The 26,857-nt window shown below is 40.3% G+C and overlaps 1 protein-coding gene across 3 annotated transcripts in view; it reads right to left on the bottom strand.

Moving 5' to 3' along the window:
• Positions 1-26,857, bottom strand: part of GUCY1A1 (guanylate cyclase 1 soluble subunit alpha 1) — a 1,258,709-nt gene that overhangs the window by 831,798 nt on the left and 400,054 nt on the right. The window contains exon 1 of one of the 3 annotated variants that reach the window (XM_044062439.1): positions 15,024-15,121. The exons of the other annotated variants lie outside the window; for them this stretch is intronic. The gene's annotated coding sequence lies outside the window, so the exon portion shown is untranslated. Of the gene's footprint in view, positions 1-15,023; positions 15,122-26,857 lie in introns of those variants that run through there. 3 annotated transcript variants of the gene reach the window in all.

The following is a 26,857-nucleotide window of genomic DNA, read 5'->3' as shown; positions in this document are numbered from 1 at the left end:
ATTAACTGTGACCCGATCTGAGATTTCCCCTGTAGATTATGAACAATACTAAAGAAAGCTTTAGTGTTGTCTTTGGAATCCTTGCCATTCTGTATTTTGAAGCTTGCCTTGTAAGTTTATTGAGGGATTGTATTTTCCCAATGATACTGACCAGAGAGGTTAGCCCTTCTTGGTATGTAACTCTTTTTTGGTACAACTTCACAACTTCTATTATATATTTAGTTTATGGCAGGGGTCCATGAGACTAATGCACTTGTACTGTATAAGTGAGAATTTCTTGTGTTTGTGATAGCACGGTCCATGCAACCCTGTAGGTGAACAGTGTGCATTAATAAAGGGTTATGCAGCTGGGACAGTGTTAACCTTAGTAATGCAAACCAATGACAGATAGCAACAACAGCATCACCCACAGCACAGTGTCAATCCATGTCATACACACACATGCATACTCAAGTTCCAAAATGTGTGTAGTACAATGCATACTGGCCACCAATAGAAACTATGGAGTGTTAACACTGTCCAATACAGGGCATGTCACCCTGCCCATATGACCAGTATGCACATACATGCAGACAGTGCACCTCCACCATGTTCACAAATGTACACCTGCAAACCTGTGCTGCACACACCCCACACTTACTGTCCACTGTATAACACATGCTGACACAACTACACACATAAGCCAAGTGGCACATGGACAAACAAAACACAATTGGAATAAACACTGGTGGAAACAACACAACATTGCTTACTACAGCTTTAATGCATCATGCCTGCTCAGCTACACCTTCAAGGATATCATTACACTTGACTGCTGACAACATGCTACACATTCAACCATTGCTATACTTTATTAAAGTCACCCTGTGCATCAGCACCATGTTAGCCTGTTCCTGCATCAATGTTACATATGACAGGAGGTGGCACAGGTTTCATCACATGCACAGAGTGTGTAGTTGGTTTGCCAAGGCCTACACTGAGCCATACAATCGACATGTGTGTGTAAGTGTGTGTGTGAGGGCCATCAGTACTGTTATGGGCCAATGTTGATGTAATGTGTGTGGGTATATGTTTCCCCTAGGTTTCTGGTTTATGTGTGTGTGTCTGCATGCACACAGTTCCACCATGTGGCTGCCATATACAGGGATTTGTGAGACAGCTACAGACTGGACCTGGCAGGCTTTACAGATCACCATCTCTGGCCACGGATATGGAACCTGTGCCTGGCAGGGGTGCTACAGACAGTATCAGGTACTAATCCAGACTGGGTACTATCCGAAGAGGTTGACATATGTTCACTGGATCCAGGTCCCTGCTGGGACTGGCCAGAGCCACGTGCATGTGGTCTTCTAGTATGGACTATGGACAGCCCCCCCAACATTGCCTGGGCTGGTACTGGCACTACGGGAGCGGCTGTGACTTGCTGGATGTCCACAGCGACCTCCAGCTGCTGATGTTGCAAATGTCCACATCGATATCTCAACCATCCCACACTGTCCTGACACATGGACATGCCATTGTCTCACCCCAATGTCTATCAATGACCTCAGTGTAATTACGTATGGCACCTGCTAGGTCACAGATACTGTCATTTACAGAGGTGTTATGAGCCCTCTGTGCCCTTAGTCCCTATCTGGTGTACCGCTCCATTCGTGTCTGTGCCTCCATGACAGCCTGGAGCATGCATGTGGTAGAAAGAGGTGTGGCACATCTGCCAGCGGCATAATGACCAGCAGTGCTCTGATGAGAACCCCTGGGCATCTGCCTATGTAGTACCATTCCAGACATCTGGCTATGACTGCTGTGTCCTGATACATGTGCCATAGATACCACACTGTCCTGGCCAGTGCCAGCCGTACACTGTCTCTCAGCTAAGGGCAATGGTGATGATGGATGTACAGGCAGTATGATTGTGTGTATGGATGGGGTGGAGACTTGTGTACTGTCAATTGGTGGCCCAACAAATGACCCTGACAAACCTGCCTGTGCCTCAACACACCTATCCTCATGATCACTGTCTGGTCTCAGTAAAATCAGGTTCCCTGCTGTACTGAACCAGCTCCACCTTGGCACCTGTGAGAGGAAAACAGGAAACACACTTTAAGACCTGAACATGATGTCAGACCACATGCGCACATGCACACATGCACACATGCACACATGCACACATGCACACATGCACACATGCACACATGCACACATGCTTACATGCACACATGCACACATGCACACACACAAAAATGCACTCCTCCCTAAAGCAGACATGCACAACACCAGCAATCTCAGAACATACACAATAGCAGGTAATGGTGGGGTACAGTATCACAAGCAAAACAGTCATATCACACATGTCAGCATGCAGGACACGTGTTGCTCAACAGCATGCAGTGCAAGTGTAGACAGTCCTTGCTACCAACAGTATATATGGCTTTGATGCATGTGTTTTGCTATTAGGTGATGGGCCTTCCCCTGTAACACAATGCATACATGGACACAACATTGCTGTGCAGGTATTCAAAACTCTGTAATGTACTGTGCACCATAACTCACAGGTGTACATACCATGCCTGGATGTGTATCTGTGTGTCAGATAGGTATTGAATGCTGATTACAGCCTCTGTGTCTTTAAAAAATAATTGTGGACACATTGTTAGCACATGCATGATGAATATTCACACAACATCATCAGTGGTGCGTGGATAATTGATGGAATACCATTCGGCCACATATCCAATGTACAGTACTTATGGTGAGTGTAGATCATATTGTGGACATGCCAGTGTCATCCATGACATGGCATGCTAAAACACAACTGCATATTTAAACACTACACATAGGCAATGTGTGTCATATGCCCTAGCCACTCAATAGCATCACAAGACATATATGTGTCAGTTGTGCAAATGGTGATTGGTATGCATATTGTTTAGAGGTGCATATGTGTGCACACACACAACATTAAGGTGTATAGCAATGAAAGCTATGTGTAGTACTGTGGTTACAATAACTGGATGGGGTATAGTACCATAGGCCATCATCTTGAAGCATCATGTGGTCACTCAAGGCTACAAATGTTTCCCAGACCAGCACTAATCATGCTGTACCAGAACTGTACTATCTTGGCTACATTCACCATTTCACAACTAGTTGTTACATGAGTTTGTAAGGAGGTCAATAAGGAGCATTCCCTGACATGAATGTGTAGTGCGTTGCAGAGTGTTTAAATGTCCCATGATAGGCCTCTACCCTTCAGGTATATTATGTGTAATGTGTGGATGAGATTTTGGATACTGGAGTGTGTTTTTACAGAGGGTTTGGGAATCCTTTATGTGTAGCATGTTAAAATGCTCTGTGTATGACATAGATGTGTATGTTATGTGTATGTTGAGTATCAACTGTGCCTATCCAATGGTCACTACAGTCTAGCCACATTTGTTTGAGATGGTCTGGGTATTGCATGTGTTTGAGGCAGCTAATCACATTAGTGAGATGTGCGTGGTCTTACACCAAACATGCACAGCATGCATTATGGGTAGGTGTGTTACATGTGTACATAGCCTACACCTTAACTATGACATTCACTTTTTATTTACAATAATAAATGTAGAACACACTCACCAGCATCTGTCCACTGCCTTGATGTCACCCCAGAGGGACCTACATAGAGATGAGAAAGTTTGTCAGTGGCCACAATTGTGGCATTGCTGCTGTGCATTTTCAATCTTACAGTACAACAACATTTTACATTCACAGGGTTACATATTATGTTCCAAATGATCAGTATTGCACAACAACAGGCTCCACATCTTTTAATGACACACTCCACATCTCACATGTGCATGATCTACCAATACAGATAACAGTAGTCTACAGATATGCCATGTTACCTGCATGCTCCATGTGTGCTTGCTGGGTGGCTCCAACCTCCATCATGGTGTATGTCTGCTGCTGCTGTTGTTGGGCAGGTGCCACCAGGCTCAGGAGCAGCTCTTCCACTCTGGTGAGGGGGGGATGGATATTAACACCACCTCCTGTTGCAAGCTGTTGTCTCCGCACATCAGCAGCACGCTGACGGACATGTCTGAGAAGATCACTGCAGTGTTGACGTACCTGCTCATATGTCCAGTTATGCAGGCCTACCTCATTTACCCTGCAGACAACATCTTGCCACATTGCAGTACGCTCCTGCTGGTCCTGGCTGGTCCGTGAGAACATGAGACTGTAGTACTGAATCATACTGCTAGTAATTATATCATCTTCAGCACTACTGTAACTGGGGTTCCTGCGATGTGCCATGATCCCTGGAAGACATAAATATGATACTATGTCTAAGCAAGTCATATGGCACATTTAAAATTATACAGTACAGATATCACTGAACTGCCATATATAGCAACCTATTAGTTAACCGAGAGTGAAACACTTTAATTGCCACTTATCACTGGTCACCCCACAACTGCTTGAAAGTGCCTGGCTCACTCTCTATATAATGAACCATGTTCTGTACAGCAACAAAATAAAATCACTATATAAGACTATACAAGAGTACCTGGCACACTGTATGCAACACGATGCAAAACCTAGCCACAGCAGATATACATCAAGCTGATGTGTAAAGAAATATATCATCCATCACAATGAGTGTAAGGTCCAGTAAATGTATTATTATTACACCACACAACTTGTTAATGGCAAACCCATGGCCAAAATATGTGCACAATTGAGAATATAGGTCACATACTGCTGTAGTACACTATGAATGTTGCTAGATATGCAGTTATATGTTTTACCACACATATGTCAAAGGACATTTTACAGACATACTCACACACACATCAGACATAATTACAGGACACAAAGGTATGACAACCCAGATAATCTTTCAGTGTGTACTATACAGTACTGTGTGTCAGTACTTACACAACCTTAATCTTGAGAAATGTAATCTGTGATGAATACAGGGACCACACAAAACAGTGGATGCAAGCAATGTGGACATACACCATACTTTGCTGTACAGGCCTAGAGCTTCAAGTAGTACTACAGTACACACAGGATTTGGATTCAACATCAGTACCAATCAATAATCATAGATGTAGTGCTTTAGCCTCCAGTGACACACCCTAGTTAAAACCAAGGGACTTAATCACACTGTATGCAATAGCACTTTTTCTGCCTAGCAACAGAATACACAGCTTTTGCTAGGATCAAAGCAAGGACCCATAATCCCATGACATAAACAGTTTCCCACTAAGCTATCCCACAGATACATATCTTTGATGACACATTGACCATCATAGTCAGTCAACAGTACACAGAATCTATTGCAACAAGTAGATGTAGGTGTGCATGAGTATATATAACTATATATATATATATATATATATATATGTGTGTGTGTATATATACATATACACATTCATTGGTGTACATATACATATATATGTAGGCACATATACATTTCACCTTTCATAGTGAGGTGTACAGTAATGTAATAAAATTGCACAGTCTTGGGATAAATGCATTGAAGGTGTTCACAACCCAGGTAGCTTTAGCAGATCTCACTGGCTTCAACATTGCAAACTGAACAAACCACCCACAGTGTTTAATCACCACATGTCATATACCAGAACTGTATGCTGTCTTGTTTGTCACACACTAAAACCTACATTCAAATATGCACATACTAACCTTCACCAATATGTATATCTCCACCCTTCACAAACAGTTGCAATATGTCCCCTGCTCTATGCACATATACAGATGTGAATATATATGACACATATATATTTCTCCGTATGTGTGTGGCATACACACACAAGGTCCACACTGTTGTAAGTCCCTGGACCTCACAGCTGAACTGTTGGGCCTTGCTGCAACACAAACAGGTGTCACATATGAACACACACTAACATTGGGGGGGTATATATGACTACAAATGCTAGATAAGCATACTAGACTGCTACAGCAGTTGCCAATGCTAAGCGACACTTTAATATGACTATCATGTATGTGTTGTTCTGTCACACCCATGTTTATATAATGTCAGCGCTAATCTCCCCAACAGCCATCGGCTACACTACTGTACAGAACACAGATAACATGGATCAGATCTTTGACATTTAATGCTGAGCTACACATTTCACAGGTATGTCCCACTGCCCACAGGTACACACTGTATTGTCCATAGCAGTAGTTAAGCAGAACATCTATGCATAAATAAGTACTGCTGCCACATATGAATGGTTCACATTATGTAGACTATTTTTCAATAACATCTACTACATGCCAGTAAATACATATGTGTCACATACCTTTCCTTTGTGTGATTTGGTAATATTTTTTTTTTTTCCTTTTCTCTCTCTCTCTCTCTCTCTCTCTCTCTGTCAGTCTCTGCAATAGAGTGATTGAGTATGTTGACAGAGATTGTAGCCTGTTTTTGTAGGTAATTGCACATGAGCATGTGATGGCCTCTGCACCAATTAGTGGCCACCATTTGCTAATTGCATGCAGCCTGCTGTGTAGTAATTGCAGTAATCACTGTCATAGCAAGCCAGTACTATAAATTTCTAACTCAGGTAGGCGTGGCCCTTTCAGCTTTCCAAGATGGAGATCATCCTCGTTTGCTGTGGACATCATTGTTTAAGACAGAAGGTTGGTATAGTTCTTATATCAGAAGCCAGGGGTGTAGCCAGAGATTTACATTTTGTACTCAGATCTAATGTTGCTGCTTCCAGTACCCACTTGTCAGTGTAGAAATGTACTCACCCCTCAAAATGCTACCCCAAGATACATGGAAAGGTACTTTCTTTTCAACTTTTACAATTAACTGCCATACAAATCTAGTTATTGAAATGTATTCCTTTGCCACAAGAATTGTTTGTGAACTGCTATATTGTGAATATTCATTTACTCAGTTCTAAACAGTTTGTGCTTTTTTAGTGTTGACATTAGCACAAGCTTCTCAGAAAAACTGGACACATTTCAGTACTGTGAGTATGCTTACCTACATCCTTGGTAGACCCTGCACACACATGTATATTCTACATTTGGGTAGGGATGCAGAAGTACAGAGAGCGTAAGTAGTATTGTGTGGATTTTATCTTGCTGGACTTACAGGGTTGCTGTGTACATGTTAGTTTATCAAGGCAAGTAGTCTGTCTGCTTAGCTCCCAACTGTGGACCTATCCACATGGTAGCCAGAGAATATTATGTTATTTTTTGTCTGTGCACCACACAGGTCTTTTCAACAATAGAGCAATGGCATTGTTACAGTTGGTTGCTACCAGTACATGGCTACATCCATTTGTACTTCAGTGTTATATTCCTACATAAGAGTATGCTTCTGAAACTCCTTCCAAATCTATTTGCACAGTGTGTAACAGCAGAAAGGCTGATATGCCTCTGTGTTTCTGCCTCTGCCAGACCTCTCAAACACTCAGGTACATATTTGAACAGACTCAGGGAAAAGTAAAGACAAAGTCAGGAACACCTTTAAAATATTAGTGCCATTAAGTTGAAACATTGAGAGAATCAGAGCATATGAATTAATACACCTTTTCTGAAGTAAAAGAAGTGTTTAACTCTTAATTATTGTCATTATTCATTAAGTGTAATTCATCACCTTTCTGCCCAAAGTCAGTAGTTTTAGGAGGGATTCAGAGGGACAGAGCTAAAATTTGTGTCAAAATCAGGGACATCCCTGAAAATTAGGGACAGTTGGGAGGTATGGCCTCTGCCCTAAACAGATATGCCAGTGTTTGTCCTACTGTGATTTCTGTGTGGGGTTGTAAAGTGATGGTGTAACATTATTTCCTGCTAGAATGGCTGCTTCTCTTATCACAGTCATGTAATGTAATCCCACAACAACTGTTGGTAAAGATCCACAGAACAAGTTGTGTGGTATGGCATTCCTATTTTTCCTTTACATTCACACATTCTGATGCATGATATATTTATTTCAGCACCAACGTGTTGTATATCTACTGTGGCTTAGTGGTACTTCATGTTGTGTAGTGTGTATAAGGTCCGGGGTTAGAGACTGACAGGGGTGTTTTATTTTGCTCCTGAGCAGAACAATGGCCCTCACATACAGAGTGACTAAGGCACTTTTAAGCATTTGTAAGCAGGTTTGCGTGATGCTTAGCAATGCTTAGATAAGCACAAACAAGAGAACACTCGCGCAAACTCGCTAACTACTGCTTAATAGTGCTTACTCCCGCTAACCACCACGCTCATTTCTTTGAAAGAAAAGAAAAATGAGGAGATAGGAAAGTGGTGAAAAAGGGGCACAAAGAGGGAAAGACAGTATGGAAAATAGCTTGGGATGTGCAGGACGGGTGTAGGGAAGGTCCATAGCTGCCCATTTCTTTAACAGCAACAGCTGTGCATATGGAATAAATTTGGAGGTAGATATGAAACCTTCTACCCCTGAGAGAGGGGTGAGGACAACAAAGTATGTTGTAATGCCAATTAGATTACATTTTATGTGTCCAGTGGACATGTGTGCAAAATGGGCAGCTATGTATGGGGCGTAATTTTTTTTTTGGGAGCAGATTGCCCTTTTTTTCAGGTGAGAGTGGAATGTGGGGTAGGGGAAGTAGGTATATTTGGGGAAGTAGGTTGGGGAGGTAAACAGACAAGACAAACAAGACACATACAGGGGGCGGTATATGACACATGTGGTGGGTGAACACCTTTGATGGGGAGGGATGTTTGGAAATCGCAAGCCCATGAGCCCACAGATGGAAATAGTGGGACTGAGGTCCCCACCCATGAGCAGTCACCACTGCACCTTCACAGCCCAGAGGGTGGCTGTGCTGGGGGCTGTGCAGGAGGGGCAGGCTGACCTGGGAGTTGTGCCACTTGTGCCTCAAGCTGAAGTAGAGGTTCTGCAACAGAACATTCAATCTCTCTACGCACCACAGCCCGGACCGTTTGAAGGGTGAAAGATGGCCCTCTTCTGCCCAGGCTTGCATAGGGGGCTCAGCCCCATCCCCTGCAGCGCTTCCACTCGAAGGCAGCACAGGGCCAATGGAGGAGGAGGTCCCAGGCTGGGCACTGGACCTGCTGGTGCCAGGTGCCATGGCCAGCTGAGGTGGGACAGGTGGGTCTGCTGGGACCGGCCTTCCCATATGAACTATATTTTGGAGAGTTTAATAAAGATATGGGTTAGTAACAGTCAACAGCATTCCTAATTAGTTATAACAGCATGCAGAAGTATTCCCATTATCCCAACACACCAGATTTTCAACAATTGAAAAGCAAGCATAACACATGCATATATAGAACAATAGTGGATATTACAAGAGCATGCAGGTTGAATTGATGGCAACAGGCCACCAATATTGTGGTATTTTAACAGAGTACATGCATAGAAATAAATGCAAATATTTATAAACCAATAGGACATATGTCCCAACAAATGTTTTGAGATTAGACATACCGATTGAGGTGTGGAATTGCATTTTTTATGCACATACAGTAGAGTGGAAAAAGATAGCTCAATTAACAATTTATATATCCTTCTAGTTTTCACAACATTCCTATTAACTGCAATTATATGTCCCTTACATGTATTATTACACTACCCAATGTCCTTATATTGTGCAATTGGATTTTGCTAGATCATTATATACATGAGCTGTATCTTACATACAAACTGTCCAAGATGCAGACGTTACTGCTACATATTTTGAGAGTTGCTCACACACACTACTGCTAAGATGGTACACTGACAGCTCTACTTTCAGATAATTATCTAGATATGTTCAGGTGAAAGTATCAGTTATATGTTAACAGCTCCCTACATTTCTGGCAGCACACTGACATTTCTGGGGAACACAATACCAAGCTACTCATGTGCCAAATTAACCTGTACATGCTGGGCATGAACCAACAGTTGAGGGCTGTAAATATGCATAAAAGCTACTGGCACTCCCTTCATCCACGTTATATGGGCCTACCCAAGTGTGGGTTAACACTGCTTAATACAACAGTACTATTTGTAAAATGCAACAGTACAACAACATATCAAAGAAAATGACACAAATGCACTCCAGGAATTATACATTTATTAAAGGATTATTACACCTTTATTTATTGGGTTAAAATACTTTTTGAAGGCTCTCTCATTTATTTTATATAACAGTACATGCAGAATAATTACTAACCTGCCTGATGATGCAGCCTTTGCAACCTATCTTCATGGGCTTGCTGATTCATAGCTCGGACACCTGCAGCTGTGTAGTAAATGCAGTGATATTGAGACATACCTATCCATAGTACAGACAAGCATAGCAATTATTAACTAGTTAATACAATGGCTACTTACTCAGTAGTGGGACATTAGGCATCACACGGGATTCCTGGATTCACTGGTCCAGTTGATCCTCCTTACGTCGCTTCAGGTCAGAATAATGGTGCCTGACCTGCTCACCAGTCCGAGGAATGCCAGTGGCACTGGTGAGATCATGAGCAAGACTGTTCCAGGCCTCTGATTTATACTGGGTGCCCTGGTACTGTCCCTGCAGGAGTCTTTCCTCATGATTATGGACAAGGAGCCAAACCATTACTTTGGACTCCTCAATGCCCTAGTGTTGCACTCGAAATTGAGTGCCTTCTCCAACACCAGCCATGCTGACTGCAGAAGGGAGCTACAACCAGTTATGGCAAGTATTCCCGCCTGTGGACCTTAAATATGCCTCATTTCCCGCACTTATTTGTGATTGGCCAGTTTTTAAAAAACACAGCTGTAGGCACACCTGCTTAGCTGATGTTGGCAATGTTTAAAATTCCTTTGATATGTGTCTGTTGAAAGTGCATGGTTATGAAATGCTGTCATGGCTTAGTGGTTATGTACTGTGACTATAATGCACAGTATTCTGAGTTTGAGCCCTGTCACTGCTGTTTATTTTCCTACTGGCCAGACCTGAATGGTTAAGGTACATTAAAGGAGGTGTGGCTGTGTTTAGCTGACTTTGCTTGACTTTGCCCAGTGTTGCTCGATGTTGCCCGACATTGCACTGGTTAGCGCGGTGCACACCTATGAGCAAATACGTTGTAGTTGCGCTGGTTGGTGCAGTGCACAGCTGCACACAAAGACATTGCGCTTGTTAACGCAGTACTCAGCTATGAGCAATTGGATTTAAATATGCTCAATACTGGTAAAATGTGCTTAGCAGTGCTTTATATTGCTTAAAATAAGTTACTCATGCCTCAGAATGCATAACCATTTCACCTTCACCTTCATATATATATATATATATATATATATATATATATATATATATATATATATATATAAAATTCGTTCACTACTACATATAACATTTCAATGCTTTTTACAAAACTTATACATGGTAAATGTCAGGAAATATTTTTGTATACAGATTTCCAACAGAAAATGGAACGTGCATTAGTGGGACTTGAACCAGGAATGCCTCATATTTGTGCGAAGGCTCTAACCACTACGACATTGCCATTTTGTTTAATTTGCATATATCTTTCTTATTATCCTCTTCAGTGTCTAGGCTGCTAACTGTAGCTAAGCAATGGGCAAACCCGCGCAAACATGTGCAAATACGGTCAGCTATATCAGAAATAAAACAAAAAAAAAAGATTTCTTTTAATTTTTAAATTTGTACGTGGTTTAACATATGGGGGAGTGTAGTGTTACAATGTACACATGTGAACGGACTCGCTCATGTAACTCAACATTTCTCGAGCTTCTTCATCGCAGGGGTGTGGATTTTTGGACTGCTCAGCAGTCCGACACGCCCCCTACACTCGTCCACGCTCCATGTAAGCTTTAGAGTTGAGGCAGCATGCCCTTATTAATATGCATGGCATGCTGCCGTTATAGTCTTAGACTGGCGCTTCCGTGTAAGACTAGATTAGTCTTACACGGAAGATTAGTAAATCCTGGGGATTGTTTACATTCCCTGGCCCCAGTATAAAGAAATGTTTCTTTGCAATCCCTCCTTCCCTTTTTCTTCTATCACTTCTTCTGTTATTTTCTTGGCTTAGTAACTCACATCTGTTTTCTTCACTTGCATTTCTTAGAACCTGCATTAGTAATTTACATCTGTTTTCTTCAACTGCATTTCTCAGACACTGCATTGCTTTGATTTAGTTCTTCAAACAGTTAGTTTATTCTGCTGTGGCTGATGTCAGAACCAACATTTCCCCTGTAATTTATGTATTTATTTTACATTTGTTTACCAGGAAAACCCAACTGGGATAAGACCCATTTCAGTTGAGGCCCAGGGAGAAAAGCTCCATATACAGAGAATATACAAAAACTTATACAAGAAATTATACAAATAAAATATAGAAGATATACAGTACACCAGAAATTACATTCTATGCTATTATAGCTGACATTTGTATTATGCAATCATCTGATATAATTCCTCATTGTAGTGTAGATATTGTAGTTTCTCAAAGTAAGCGGAGGAAGGGTTTATGGGGAGAAATGCATACCTTTCCTTAAAAAAAACATTCTGGAAGTCACTTTCCCTGTCATTATCCATGTCAATATACTTCTCCACCTCCCTTCCATCAGCACAGTCAAACAAATGTCTTTCTTTCAAATATTTTTTTACAAATCCTTTTACATTGTTTTACCACATTGAAAATATCTACTTTGCCACAATCAATGATCAGATTTTGACCACTGCCACAAAAAGCACATTTTTGGTTGCTAAAAGTATTTCACTGTTCCTTTTTCCCCATTCATTATTCCTACACATCATATATGCTGCACATGATTTTCAAAACATTTCAAAATCAACCCAACACACACACCCCAGTCCACAATTTTCTTTGATACACTTTTTTTTTCAACAGTCTCAATATTCTCACGACACAAGGTGAGACTTCTCTTTGTTGTTTTTCCTGTACTTAGGTCTAATCTGCTCAGTCACTTTTTCTTTAACTGCACATTTTTACATGCGATTGATCCAAGGGTTTAGGTTGGCCATGGTGGTGCAGCAGTTAGCATTGTTGTCTCACAGTAAGAGGTTCTCTAGTTTGATTCTTGGCTAGGGTACATTCTGTGCAGAGTCTGTGTTTCCTCCCTGTGTCATGTAGGTTTTCTTCAGGTGCTCTGGTTTCCTCCCACACTCCAAAGACATGCAGTAGGTGGATTAGACACTCTGAATTGGTCCAAAGAGCAAGTGAGTGGTGTGGATGAAATACTGTGGCAGGATCACCCACCCAACAGTGTATACCCTGGCTTGAGATGACTGTCAATGTTGAAGTAACACCCTGACCCCATGTGCAAAAATATGGGAAAAAGGGTTCAGGATGAATGAAATTGTTCCAGGGGACCATATCCCTTTTTCCCTGCCCTGTACATAAACTTTCCCAATAAAGCAAACATTTCAAAATTAATGCCTCAAAACTGCTCCATTCCTAAATGAATGAAGAACCCATATCTTGAACCCTAAATATGATTAATAAATTAGAATTATTTGCAATTTTTTTACAGCATCATAAGATTCAAGTCAGTACTCATCACCTTGCTGCTGAGCAACTTCCTTCATGTCCCTTTCTCCCACCAGATTCGACCCTCTGCTAACATCTGGTGTCTGAAACAAATATTGGAATTTCACTGTTACCCTTATATGAATATGGTCTTAGAACTCCTTTCCAAAGGGGCCACTGACCTAGTGAGACTAACTTGGTCAATAAAGGCATGATGTTTAAATAAGTTTAAGGTAGGTAAGTCAAAGTTTAAAGGCCCACTGCTGCCAGAAACTAATACACACACACACACAGACACACACACACACACACACACACACACACACACACACACACACACACACACACACACACACACACACACACACACACACACACACATACACACACATATATATGTCTATATCAAATTGTCAAACTATTCAGCGAATACCGATTCGTCGAACTCTATTTGTTGAAAGCTCAATCCATCAAAAGATTGTTTTAGCAAATTATTTCCCAGGGGGGAAAAAAACAGTGGGCCATCATTGGGAATTTGACCTTTTCCCCACTGTACTGTTATCTCGGAGTTGGTATATTTAGTTATGGGGGTGGGGGGGTGTAGCCCCCCCATCTGAGTGGGTTTTAAATTTTGTTATTTTTGTGATGATCAGTGATTGGCCTACCGGTCATTTTCCCTGACATCATTTGATGGATAGAGATTTCAACAAATAGAGTTTGACAAACAGGTATTTGCTAAATAGTTTGTTCAACGATGTGATATAGACCCATATATATATATATATATATATATATATATATATATATATATATATATATATTTCAGTCAAGTTCTGCACCTGCCTGAAACACAAATTAGTACTTTTGTTTATTTTTTTTTTTTTCTAATCCAGAATGCCCTGATGGGAAAATGCATGATAACATGATCTAGTTTGCTTGAAAAGTTTCTTTTTGCCCATAGTGTACTGTAATTGTATAGATGATGAGTCTATTCTCAGACACATTACAGACGTACACAAGAGAAGCCCCCTACTACACATCATGTCCTGAAAGAGCAAAACCTGGATTTCTTGTCAGGGATGCTAAATGCTGCTAAAGGCTGGGCTATACAATTTTACAAACTGAAGAGGAATGAAACAAATTCAATTGCCTGATGAAAAAATAAAATAAATACATCTTAGAAACTCATAAAACATGATTTAGTCTTGTAATATGTCTTATTACTTATATTATGCATTTTCTTAGTTATATCACATTCTTTAATGAACCATCAATATGACTGCACATAAATACCTGTCCATCACTGCATGCTTTGTGAGGGAAGGAGGCCAAGGGCATGCCAAAGGAGAAAAAGTCCACTCAACCATTTGGATGAGCCATTCTATTCTCCTCTTGGCCTTTTTTTGGAAACTGAAGAAGTGTACAAGGACAAAACAGATGGTGGATAGAAATGGGGCATCAAACAGATTTGACAAAAGATTATGTATGTGGTCAGTAACAGATTAATTTGTTTATTTTATTATAGGTTTACTTACTGTTTGGTTTTCTGAAAATAAGGCTTATTGTGAACATGCAACAATTCTTCAGTTTCTTAGTACATTGGTGGTGTAGAACAGTTCACATGAAACATAGCCACAATACCACATTCCATCTTTATCCTACAAGATGAATAACATATAGTGTACAATATTAGTTACATTAGTATTCCCTAAAGCCACTAATACCACTAATACCACTAATAATACTACATATAATACTTAATAATAATAATAACAATAATAATACTTAATACCACTGTATTAAGAAAACCCTCAAAAAGCTTCATTTATTGTATAGAAATAAAACTTTCCTTACCCCTGACGCTAGAATCTCACTCGCCCATGCCTACCTGCTTCCTAATCTCTTTTATGGCTCACAAATCCTAACTAATCTACAGTTTTCTCTTCTTTCCAAATTAGAATCTGCCTACAATAAAGTAGCCAGATTCGCTGCTAATCTGTCTTTTAAATCTCAGCATTGTCTGACTCTGCGGACACTTAACTGGTTAGAGTTTCCTAACCAACTCCTATTATCTCAACTTCGAATAATTCATTCTATACTAAATAAACCCTACAACTGCCATAGTATCTCTTCACTTATCTCCCTTTACACCCCCCTAGATCTCTTAGAAGCTCTGATCAATACCTACTTCAAATTTATAACCCAAACAAATCTATTGGACATTATCTCTTTAGTGCTTCTCTTGCCTCACGTTGGAACAAACTTCCTCTGCCCCTGCGAAATATCTCCAGTGTTCACAGATTTAAACAAACACTAAAACTGCACCTAAATAGTATCTGGTTCTGTCTCTGTAATCATCCAACTTGAACCCCTCCCCTACTTTAGATCTAATTTCTTTCTACTACCTTCCTTTTGTTTCTCTGTTCTTTTCTATCTTTCTCCTTACTTTTACTTTTATTTTTAATTTTACTATTATTGCTGACACTGTTAAATCCCCTGTAAATATTTATATTGTACTGTATTTCATTTTACTATTACTGTTATTATGTGGAGATTTTCTCCCCGGGCCTCCACTGAAAAAGGGTTTTGCCCAGTTGGACCATCCCAGCTAATAAATGTCAAATAAATAAATAAATAATAAATAATAAATAAGTAAAGCTAAAATGTGTATTTATAGATCATGCAATTGCTTGTGCACTGATAGACAAGTGACACAAGTCCACAGTGAATGCCTAACATCAAAGCTGTTTAGAATCCAACTCAAGCTGTTGGTGAATCACTGAAAAACTATGTTTGGTTATAGATACATACAGAAATACAGTAAGGGGTATTTGTGCTTTCCATTTGTGGTATATGAAAGTTTATGGAACGTAAGGCATTGATTTGACACAGACAACCCTAACAGCATTCCCAAACTGCTGTACAATAATTCTGTATGCTCACTAAGTGAAACAGTAAGGAGTTTTGCAGATATAGTAATTTTATCATGGGACATCTCATTGAGATCTTCTTTATTGAATTTTGTGTGTTGTACTCATCAACAAAACAGACTTGCTGAGTTCTGTTTCATCGAACAATGTCAGTGGAAAGGGAGATTTGTTTACTTTCTTCATGACAGTTCACTTTTAGATTTAACATATATAAGTAGCAATCAGTTCTGTCACCACATGGATGGTACAGAGAGCCTTTAAAATGCCTGATTTTGAGCTGTACCTAAGTGTGTGTGTGTGTGTGTGTGTGTGTGTGTGTGTGTGTGTGTGTGTGTGTGTGTGTGTGTGTGTGTAGATAGGTAGTTTGACATGAATGTCACATTTAATTTCAAAATAAAATGCCATACAAAGCTCAGCATTTTTAAATGCAAAATGAAAATGGAATTTCCAAATGAATCACAGTAATGTTTAGTACATTAGCAAGATATGTTACACAACAATCTTTTACTATAAAAACATGAACACTTCATGAATAGTAGTTCTATATAACTATGCAGTAAATGCAGGCTTATATGGACATTACAGATTGCCAAGTGACATTGTACATGGGTTTCCATAATGAATAGATATCAGGCTTATTTCATGGTGAGGAAAAGGATAGGACTGGTACAAATGTAAACAATTGCCATTAAATTTAAAGTAAAAAAATCCTAAATGTTTTTCAAGAAAAGAGAACTTTTTATCATTCTAAGTATGTCATGATGAAACACCCTCTAGTGATTGACTGCTATGGTCCTCCTGAAAAAAGGAGATGTGACCTGAGGGACGATATGATACCATTCCCCACTCAGAAATCATAGAAAATCTCACTAAGCTAGGCATCAACCTCTATATCACTACATGGGTTGCAAACTGGCTCACAGATAGAACCCACAGTGTGAAAGTAGTTGACTCCAAGTCAGATTGCCGACCAGTCCCACAGGGATCGGTCCTGGGTCCTCTCCTGTTTGGTATCTACTTCTCTGAAGTCCAGGCCAACATGAAAAGACTCTGCTGATAAAATTTGCAGATGATTACAACTTGGGAGCCATTATTAACTCCCCACGTGAAGTTGACATCCTAAAGAAAGGCCTGACTGAGACCAACGACTGGTGTCAGAACCATGGCTTAAACTCAATGCCAAAAAATCTGTCATCATCCCCTTTGGGAAAAACCCAGTTCCCATGAATCACCATATCGATGATAGTCCACTGAACACAGAAAGCATTATAAGAGATCTGGGAACACAGGTTGACAGCAACATCTCTTTTGACCACCACATTTATGGTTAGAAAGTCTTTCTATGTGGCATCTCATTAATAATGGTTTTGCATCCTGGACGAAAGAGGTCATTGTCTCCCTCTACTCTTCCCTCATTAAGCCACTCATCGAGTACAATGCCCCATTTGGCATATACCTCACTAGAGACCTGCAACAACTAGAGAGGCCACAAAAGTACCTCACAAAGAGGATCCTAGGCCTTAAACACTTGTTCTATATGGACAGACTCAAAAAATTCCAACTATTCTCTGTCTTATATCGCCTACTTAGAGGCAATCTCTGCTTGACTTACAAAGCCATGTCTGACCCAGCTCTGTTAGAAATGCTACATCTAAAGAAATTCCAATCCCTCCACACCACATGCTCCAGAGACCTCAACCTCATTACCACAATCAACAGAACATGCTGGAGGGACATGTTCATAACCTAGAGACTGCCCATGCTATGGAATAGACTTCCCATACATGTCAAACAGAGTACCTCACTGGCCCTCTTCAAGAGAAATCTTGACAAGTGGATAGGAAATAGAAAATTCACCCCGGGATCACTCCAGTGGCTCTACTCGTCAGAGGCACTGGGAAATAAGTTTGGGTGGCACGATCCCAGGGTAATCCTCTGGGCTAGGCTTGTAAAGGCTCCAGGGCCATGAGCCTAGTACACACTATGAACCTATATAGATACGATGCAAATGGACAGAGGACAAAATGGTGTTGGAATATTTAAGAATCTATAAATAAATAAATGAATGAAACAATGTTGTGGAGTCAAATTAAGCATTTGGTTGGAATTAAAATCTTTTACAGTAGAAAGCAGACCGGGGTGCCTTTTGTAACTGGGTGCCCTCTATACTACCTGAAACTTCATCTGTAGGGAAAAAAATAAAGGATTTTACTGGCATTTGACAATGACAATATGGCACATTGCATCATACTCTACTTCTATCATGAGTGGATATATGACAGCTGTATTGGGTGGAGACTGTAATGTAGTTTGAATGTTTATGCATGTTTATGCATTGTGTTGACATTACTGAAAAAGTAAAAAATATATATGTTTTCCAAGAAAAGAGGATGTTTTTGTCACTGAACACATGCTATGACCAAACTTTTTGTTGTGACTATGACAATGTTGTGGAATAACATTAAAAGTCAAGCTACATTTAGAATCATAATGAGACAATGAGGTTTGTATTTGCATTTTGTTCAAATGTGTTAATATAATTCTCTGAATGTTTTATTAAGAATTATCAATGCAGGACTGTCATATGGGATTGTATATGCAGGCCCTGAATAGAGGAATTCTCAAAAAATTGACTACATCTTACATTGTACAACATGGTCTATGCCTTTTTAAGGTAAGGAATGGAATGCACATAAAGAATACATCTGCACTCTTATCATAGTCATCATTACATCAGAAATAAAAACGTTACATATTTTTTTATCACTGGATGGAAGTATGCCATGGCTAAAACCTCCCATACTGTGACAGTGCGATGATGTCTGTTCAGCACTGGGCTGCACTTAAATCCTTAAGAATAAAATTACAGTCTCAGTTGCATTCCTACACCTTACTAAGTGTTATTCCAATTAAATCTTACCTACAAACTCTCAGAAGGAGGTCAACATATGACCTACTTTTGATGCCATCAAATGCAAGATTTTATAGGTGTTTGAGAGGAAAAACCTAGCTTGAGGTATTGCATTCAATTTACATTAGAAGAAGATATATGATTTTCTTTCAGCATATGGAATGCAGCACCTGCTCAGAATATATAGGTTCATAGGTTCGTAGGTAGGTACTAGGCTATCGGCCCTAGGGCTCATACAAGCCTAGCCAAAAAAATGTACCCTGGCTTTCGCCACCCAAGAAAATTATTTCCCTGTGCCCCTGTCGAGCAGAGCCACAGAAGTGATCCCCGGGGTGAATTTCCCATTTCCCATCCAATCATCAAGATTTTTCTTGAAGAGTGCTAATGAGGAGCTCTGTTTGACATAGATAGGTAGTCTGTTCCAGAGTATGGGAAGTCTCTGGGACAGGAATCTATCCCTCCAGCATGTTCAGTTTATTGTGGTGACAAGTTGTATTTATTTATTTATTTATTTTATTTCCAGTTTGATTACCAGGGAAGTCCACTAGGCCCTGAGAGCCCATTTTCAGTGGAGACCTGGGGAGAAAAGCTCCATGAAACAGATTATAGTAAAGACAGCAGTCCAATAAAAATGAAAGTACAAGTACAAATACATATCAAATAATAGGCATGAGCAATATTGCCCACAGTGAAAAAATAACATGCAGATACATTTTAACAAATTCACACAGTTAAAGTCAAAAGCTATTTACAATATTTACAGAGTGTGAGAGATTGTATGGGAATTAGCTATAGAAGGTTATAGCCAGCTATAAGGTGCTTAGGAACTCAGACGGATACTCTCCCAGGGGCTTTTGTTAAAGAGTTCTAGGTAGGGAGAATGCAGTTACATTTCCATTTGGAGGAGAGGTAGGTGTAAAGCTGAGTTTTGAAGTTGTTTGTGTTTGACATTGTCCTTAGTGTGGAAGGGGGAGAGTTCCATTTCTTATCTAATGAGAAGGAGAGGAGAAGTTGTCTAGCAGGACGTTTAGGTTTGTGGACAGTAATTAAGTTTTGGTGTTAAGATATGAGAGTTCTATTTGGGGTATATGGGGGAAGGATGTTAGTTAGAGCAGGGCATTTAGTTGGTTTAAATATTAGTTTATGTGCTATAGTGAGCTGGGGGAAATCCAGGTAATTTGTGAATTCTAACCAGTTGAGGGGATTGGAGGGTAACAGTGATGAGTGGAATGTTTGGCTTTGGTGGCAAATTTAGAAATTTTGTTATAACAGCTTTCAAGTTTGGAAGTGATGGAAGATGATAGGTTAGTTAGTAGTGAGGCACCGTACAGAAGGAAGGGAAGGAGGTAAGAGGAGGCCAGAGTATGCCTGGTAGAAGTAGAGCAGAAGTGGTTGTTCCTGTATAGCATACCTTGTTTTTGGTGGGTTTTATAGGTTCATAGGTAGGTGCTAGGCTATTGGCCCTACGGCCTGTATAAGCCTAGCCAAAAAGGTACCCTGACTTTCGCAACCCAAGAAAATTCTTTTCCTGTGCTCCTGTCATGCAGAGCCACAGAGGTGATCCCCGGGGTGAATTTCCTATTTCCCATCCAATCATCAAGATTTTTCTTGAAGAGTGCTAATGAAGAGCTTTGTTTGATATAGATAGATAGTTTGTTCCAGAGTATGGGAAGTGTCTGGGACAGGAATCTATCCCTCCAGCATGTTCTGTTTATTGTAATGACAAGGATTAGGTCCCTAGAGTGTGTAGCTCAAATGTATTGGGATTTCTTTAAGTGGAAGATTGTCCAACAGCTCTGGGTTTGACATAGCTTTGTATGTTAGGCAGAGATCGCCTCTGAGTAGGTGATATGCAACGGAGTAAACCTGGAGTTTTTTGAGACGGTCTGCGTAGGGCATCTGTTTGAGGCCAGTAATACTCTTTGTGAGGTATTTTTGCGGACTTTCCAGTTATAGATGTCTTGTGAGGTACATACCAAAATGGGTCTAATGAGTGATGAATAGAGGGGAACAATGACCTCTTTTTTTCCTGGATGAGAAATCTTTTGTGATGAGGTGTACCACATAGAAGGATTTCCTGACTACTGTGGTGATGTGATTATCAAAGGAGAGATTATTGTCCATCTGTGTCTCAAGGTCTCTTATCACACTTTCAGTATTAAGTAGACTACCACCTATGCAGTAGCTCATGGCTATAGAGTTTTTACCAAAGGGGATAACAATGCACTTTTTGGCATTGAGCTTGAGGCCATGGCTTTGACGCCAGGCATCTGTCTCCATGAGGCCCTTTTGTAGGATGTCCACATCGTTAGGAGTTTCGATTATGGCTCCTAGTTTGCAGTCATCTGCGAACTTCATTAGCCAAAGACCTTCTGTGTTAGCCTGTACTTCAGAAAAGTAGATACCAAACAGGGGAGGACCCAGGACTGAATCCTGTGGTACTCCATTTGTGACTGGTCTGAAGTCAGATTTGGAATATGCTACTTTCATAGTGTGGGTTCTGTCAGTGAGCCAGTTGGCAACCCATCTTGTGACATAGGGATTTATACCTAGTTTAGTGAGTTTATCTATAATTCCAGAGTGGGAGATGGTGTCCAAAGCTTTGCCGAGATCTAGATAGGCTGTGTGAACCACCTTATCCTCATCTACAGCTTTGGTGACTGCTTTAAAGAAGCCTATCAGGTTTAGGCGACATGATCTGCCTTTTACAAACCCAGACTGGGTGGGGTCCAGAGTTTGGAGATTACCAATGTCTTTGTGTATAAGATCCATGATGATACGTTCCACTGGCTTGCAGACCAGGCTCGTTAGGCTAATGGGGCGGTAGTTCCTGGGGTCTGTGGTGGCTCCCCCTTTGTGGAGTGGGATAACCGTTTCTGTGCACCATTCAGTGGGCACAAAGCCTGAGGTGAGGCTATGACTGAACATGGTGCTTAGGTGGGGTGCCAGTTCATTCTGCAGTTCGTGTAGAACGCGGCCTGGGATTTTGTCAGGTCCCATAGATGCTGTGTTCTTGGCTTAGGAGAGTGTGGTTTTTACCTGTGCAATCGTGATTACAGGAACTTTGCATTCTTCCAATATACAGATGGGCCCTTTAGAGGGTGAGAGAGGGGTTACGTTAGCACTGAACCTATCTGCCAGGATGTTGGAAATATCAGTTGGTTCTGTATATTTACTGCCATTGTGGTGTAACTCAGAGCAGATCTGAGTATTGCCATTGAGATTCTTGACATAGCTATAGAATGTTTTGTGACTGTCTTTAGAATCAGTGGCAATTTTCTTTTCGTAACTAGCTTTGGGGGATTTTATGAGGGATCTCAGCTTCTTACTGAGGCTGACCAGGGAGTTCCTCCAATCATGGGATTTTACTCTTTTTTGCAACAGTTTCTTTCTTCTGTTGTAGAATTTGTTTATGGCAGAGGACCACCAGATTGGCTTCCTTTTTTTGGTGGCTAGCATCTGGGTCCTGTTAGGGATAGCATGATCTATGCACTCGTGTAAGTGCTATGATTGTCGAACTTGAGGTGTTCGTCTATAGTTACACCGAGTAGTTTGGCAAAGGGAACAACTTCAATCGGATCGGAGAGTCGTTTTGACTAAGGACTTGGAAGGAATTTTTATCAAAGAGAAGGATTTTGAGGGTGTGAATAGTAGTATTTTAGATTTGTTAGCATTGAGAGAAAGGTGATTTTGACGCATTCAGATCTTAGTAGTTGAGAAGGCAGTCTGAGTTTTAGATACGAGTTCAGGGAAGTTAGAGTTATATATAGGTATTCAGTTGTCTCCAGAAACGTCAACTTGAATGACAAAGGGAAAATGCCAAAACAAAAACAACAAAGTATGTGGTAATAGTGGGAATATTTTGTGAATAAATCGAAAAGTGAGTTTTACTAAAATTTCTTAGGACAGAATGGCAGTCTCAGGCATATTCTGTACCTGACCATCCAAACTTAAATTCCTGAAAGTTGTTCTAGAAACCTTCAAAGATGACTGGCATCTGGAATTTTATGAACAAGTACCTATTGAATGAATCTGCAAGCATCTGGCAATGAAATCTTGGAATGTTGTGTTTACACTTGATTTTCATTGGAGTGAGTATATGACTTTAACAAGATGCTTCAACATACCAATTTAGTCAGTATGATAACATTTGGCATGAATAACAACAGAAAGCTAATGCATTACAATATATATCAATCATGCACTTTGTAAGTAGGGTCTACAAATAACACCTGTATGTCCAAACCTGAAGAAAGACATGGCTGATTTAACACTTGAGTCACAATCCCAACTGCTTCTTCTATTTTTCCCCGCACTCCACTTGAGTTAGGGGATTGGCTAAAGTGTTTTACAGTTTTACATGTCCTTTGGAACATGGTAAACATGTCCTTCAAATCTCTGACAGGAGGCAAGCTTATATTTTGCTCCTTGATATGGTGCATGACCTCTCTAAATCTCTGGCTTCAATTCCCTAATGAAAAAAATCATTAATTCCTATTCATCTTACAGCTCCTTAGTAGTGAAGCTATTCTAACCCCCACTCAGATTAAATGACAAACTAGCTACCACCTGTACTATAGTGAGTGGGGTATGTCACCAATTTATCTTAAAGTTGTTCAGTACTGAGACTGTTTTAAAGTGAATAAAATTCATTATATGTTAAACCAAAAATCTCACACTTTCTTCAGTGGAACACCATGGGTATACAAAACAAAAGATAGTTTTCTTTCTTTTACTCCAAGAACACACTCTGACCAACTGCCAGACTTCCAGTTGATCCCTGCACTTCTCCTCCATCCTTTCCAGGTGTCCCTATAGCTCATTTCCAGCAATCTGGTCATGTGTCTTCATCAGATGGGCCAAATGGGCCCATTCTACTGAGGAATATAGTCTTGTGGCTTAACCATGAGGGAGCAAGAACTCAAAAAGGAGTAACATTCTAGTTGTGGGGACTGCTGTAAACTAGCTGCCAATAAATAAATAACCTTCCCTGTAAGGAGTAGTGACATGTAGTGATGTCATAAATGTCATGTTACTCCACTTGATAATACTGCTGGCCTGTGAGACTTCTGGTATCCACCAGAGGTTGCACAGGTGACAAGCTCTTATCCATTCTTTACCACACACATGACAACAAGACTTCAGCTGCTTTATCTTAACCATCCTGGATAGCCATACCAGTGGTCTGAGTCTGTTCACAAACTCAGTTCATAGGTGGAGCACGTAGATGTCTCACTATTATGTGGTTGCACAAGAATGAAAAAAGACATGTCTGCACTTTCTGTGGCTATGAAGATTAGAGTATGAGCTAATGTAGTCTTTAATGTTCTGTTAAACAGTCGTTTTATTTGAATTACCAAACAATGTAACTGTTTAATTGATATCACTAATACTCTGGAGCTTTCCCAAATGTTCCCTAAACTATTATAACTAAACAACACAGTACACTGAAAATCCAAATATCTAAAGTCAACATTCAGTCTCATTGTCCAATGAATATAGCTTATCTTACAAGTGTTATAACCACAACCTTCTGCTCCATCACCTTTTTCATCTTTCTTCTGCTATAGTAAGAAGTTCTGCTAACTCACTCTCCAGCTTCCTTTGTCTTTTAAGTAAATGGACTTTTCTACTAGTACTGGTTTCGTACCATAGTCCATTTTGTTAACTGGCAGCAGTCCTTGTCACTGTATAAATTTCTGGGTGAGACAGGATTTGGAGTGTCGTTAACTTTCTAATTCATTGCAGCTCTTAAAAATGACAGAATATAAAAGCAGAACAGTTTGCCTGATGATTCTTTCCCCCAACTCACTCCCCAACAGCTAATTATCACTGACAGCCCAGGTATTTTGAAGGTTTCCTTTTTGTTACCTGAAAGATAAGACACCTCCTTTTGGGGGGCACAGTCAAACAATAGATCTAGGGATCTGAGTTAAAGATTTATGTGCTCTCTTGATTTGGATAATAACTCTACTGCACCATGCTTTGAACTTCCCTTACTTCTGGCATTCCATATATTCATAGGACCACTATGCTTTACTTTTTAATATCATCTTCTTTATGACGATGCCAATGAGAATGCTTTAATAGAACACTGTTTTGAAGCTGTAATTATTTTATTTTTTCCTAATGGTGTGACACTGTCATCACATTTATGGCCTCTACAATTTTCTGGTTGTGTTTTGCAGCAGTGATCTGATGTAAAGGTTTTATATTCCAGCAACCATCTTAGCATTTCTGCATTATTAGGCTGTGTCAACAATGTAGTGGTTATGGAAACTGCTGTAGGTAGCACTTTCTACTTAGAGGTCTTGAAACTGCAAGGTGATTAATTTCCTTTTTACCATAATGCATAATATACGGGATTCTTTTCTGCACTTTCTGCAGAATGAGCCATTTAGCTCGCAGATGACAGCAGAAACAGTAATCAGGACAACTGTTTTCACTGATTTAGAGAAAACTGCATGTGTTCCTGACAAAGACCTCATTGCTTCAGTTGCATTCAGCTCACTCAAGTACAAGAACTTTCAGTAAATTTTTGATCATAAGAGGTTACTATTCTAATGGCTCTGGGGCCCTTACAAGTCTAGCCATGTTATACTCTTATTTCCTTAAAGACCAGGAGATGTAGTCTACATTTGCATGAAAATCTGTGATCAGCACCATCTGCCCCTATCAAGGAGGGACACAGGGGTAAATTTGAGGTTTCCCATTCAGTTGTCCAAGTTATGCTTAAACTGGGTCACAGAGGAGCTCTGTTTAACATGAATTGGAAGTTTATTCCAAAGGAGTGGCAACCCCTGAGAGACATATCTGTCTTTCCAGCATGTCCTGTTTATGTCACAAGTTAGTTAAGGTCCTTAGATCGAGTGAGTCTTCTCCCATTTGACTTACGGATGTGTAGCAATTTCATTAGGTCTGAGATTGCTCTGTAGGCCAGGTACAGGTTGCCTCTAAGCAATCTATATAACACCGAGTATAGTGACAGTGATTTCAGTCTGTCCATGTAGGACATGTGCTGAAGACCCTCGATTTTCTTGGTGAGAAACTTCTGAGGTTTCTCCAGTTGCTGCAGGTGTCTGCTGAGTTACATACAAAAGGGAGCATTGTACTCTATTAGTGGTTTGATGAGGGATGAGTACAAGGGTGTTATAACCTCCTTTGCTCTGGATGCTATGCCTTTTCTTATGAGATGAGCAACATAGAAGGCCTTCCTCACCACTGTGGACACATGCTGATCAAAGCTGAGGCAATGGTCAACCTATGTTCCCAAATCTCTCACCACTAAGTCTGAACATAGGCTGTTATCGTTAATATTGTAGTTTGCAGGGACATCCCCCTTGCCGAATGGGATGATAATGCTTTTTTTGTGTGTTGAGTTTAAGACAGTGGCTCTGTCACCAGTCATTTGTCTGAGTAACCCCATTTTGTAGCATGTAGATGTCATTTGGGTTTCAAATACTGCCCAGTTTGCAGTTGTTAGTGAAATGTGTTAGCCGCAAGCTATCTACTTTTGTCTGAACTTCTG

Source organism: Protopterus annectens, chromosome 2.part1 (assembly GCF_019279795.1).
Source record: "Protopterus annectens isolate FY-2018-M chromosome 2.part1, PAN1.0, whole genome shotgun sequence".
NCBI classification, from domain to species: Eukaryota; Metazoa; Chordata; order Ceratodontiformes; family Protopteridae; genus Protopterus; species Protopterus annectens.
Note: the sequence above shows the minus strand (reverse complement) of the source record. Positions and strands in the feature narration are given on the sequence as shown.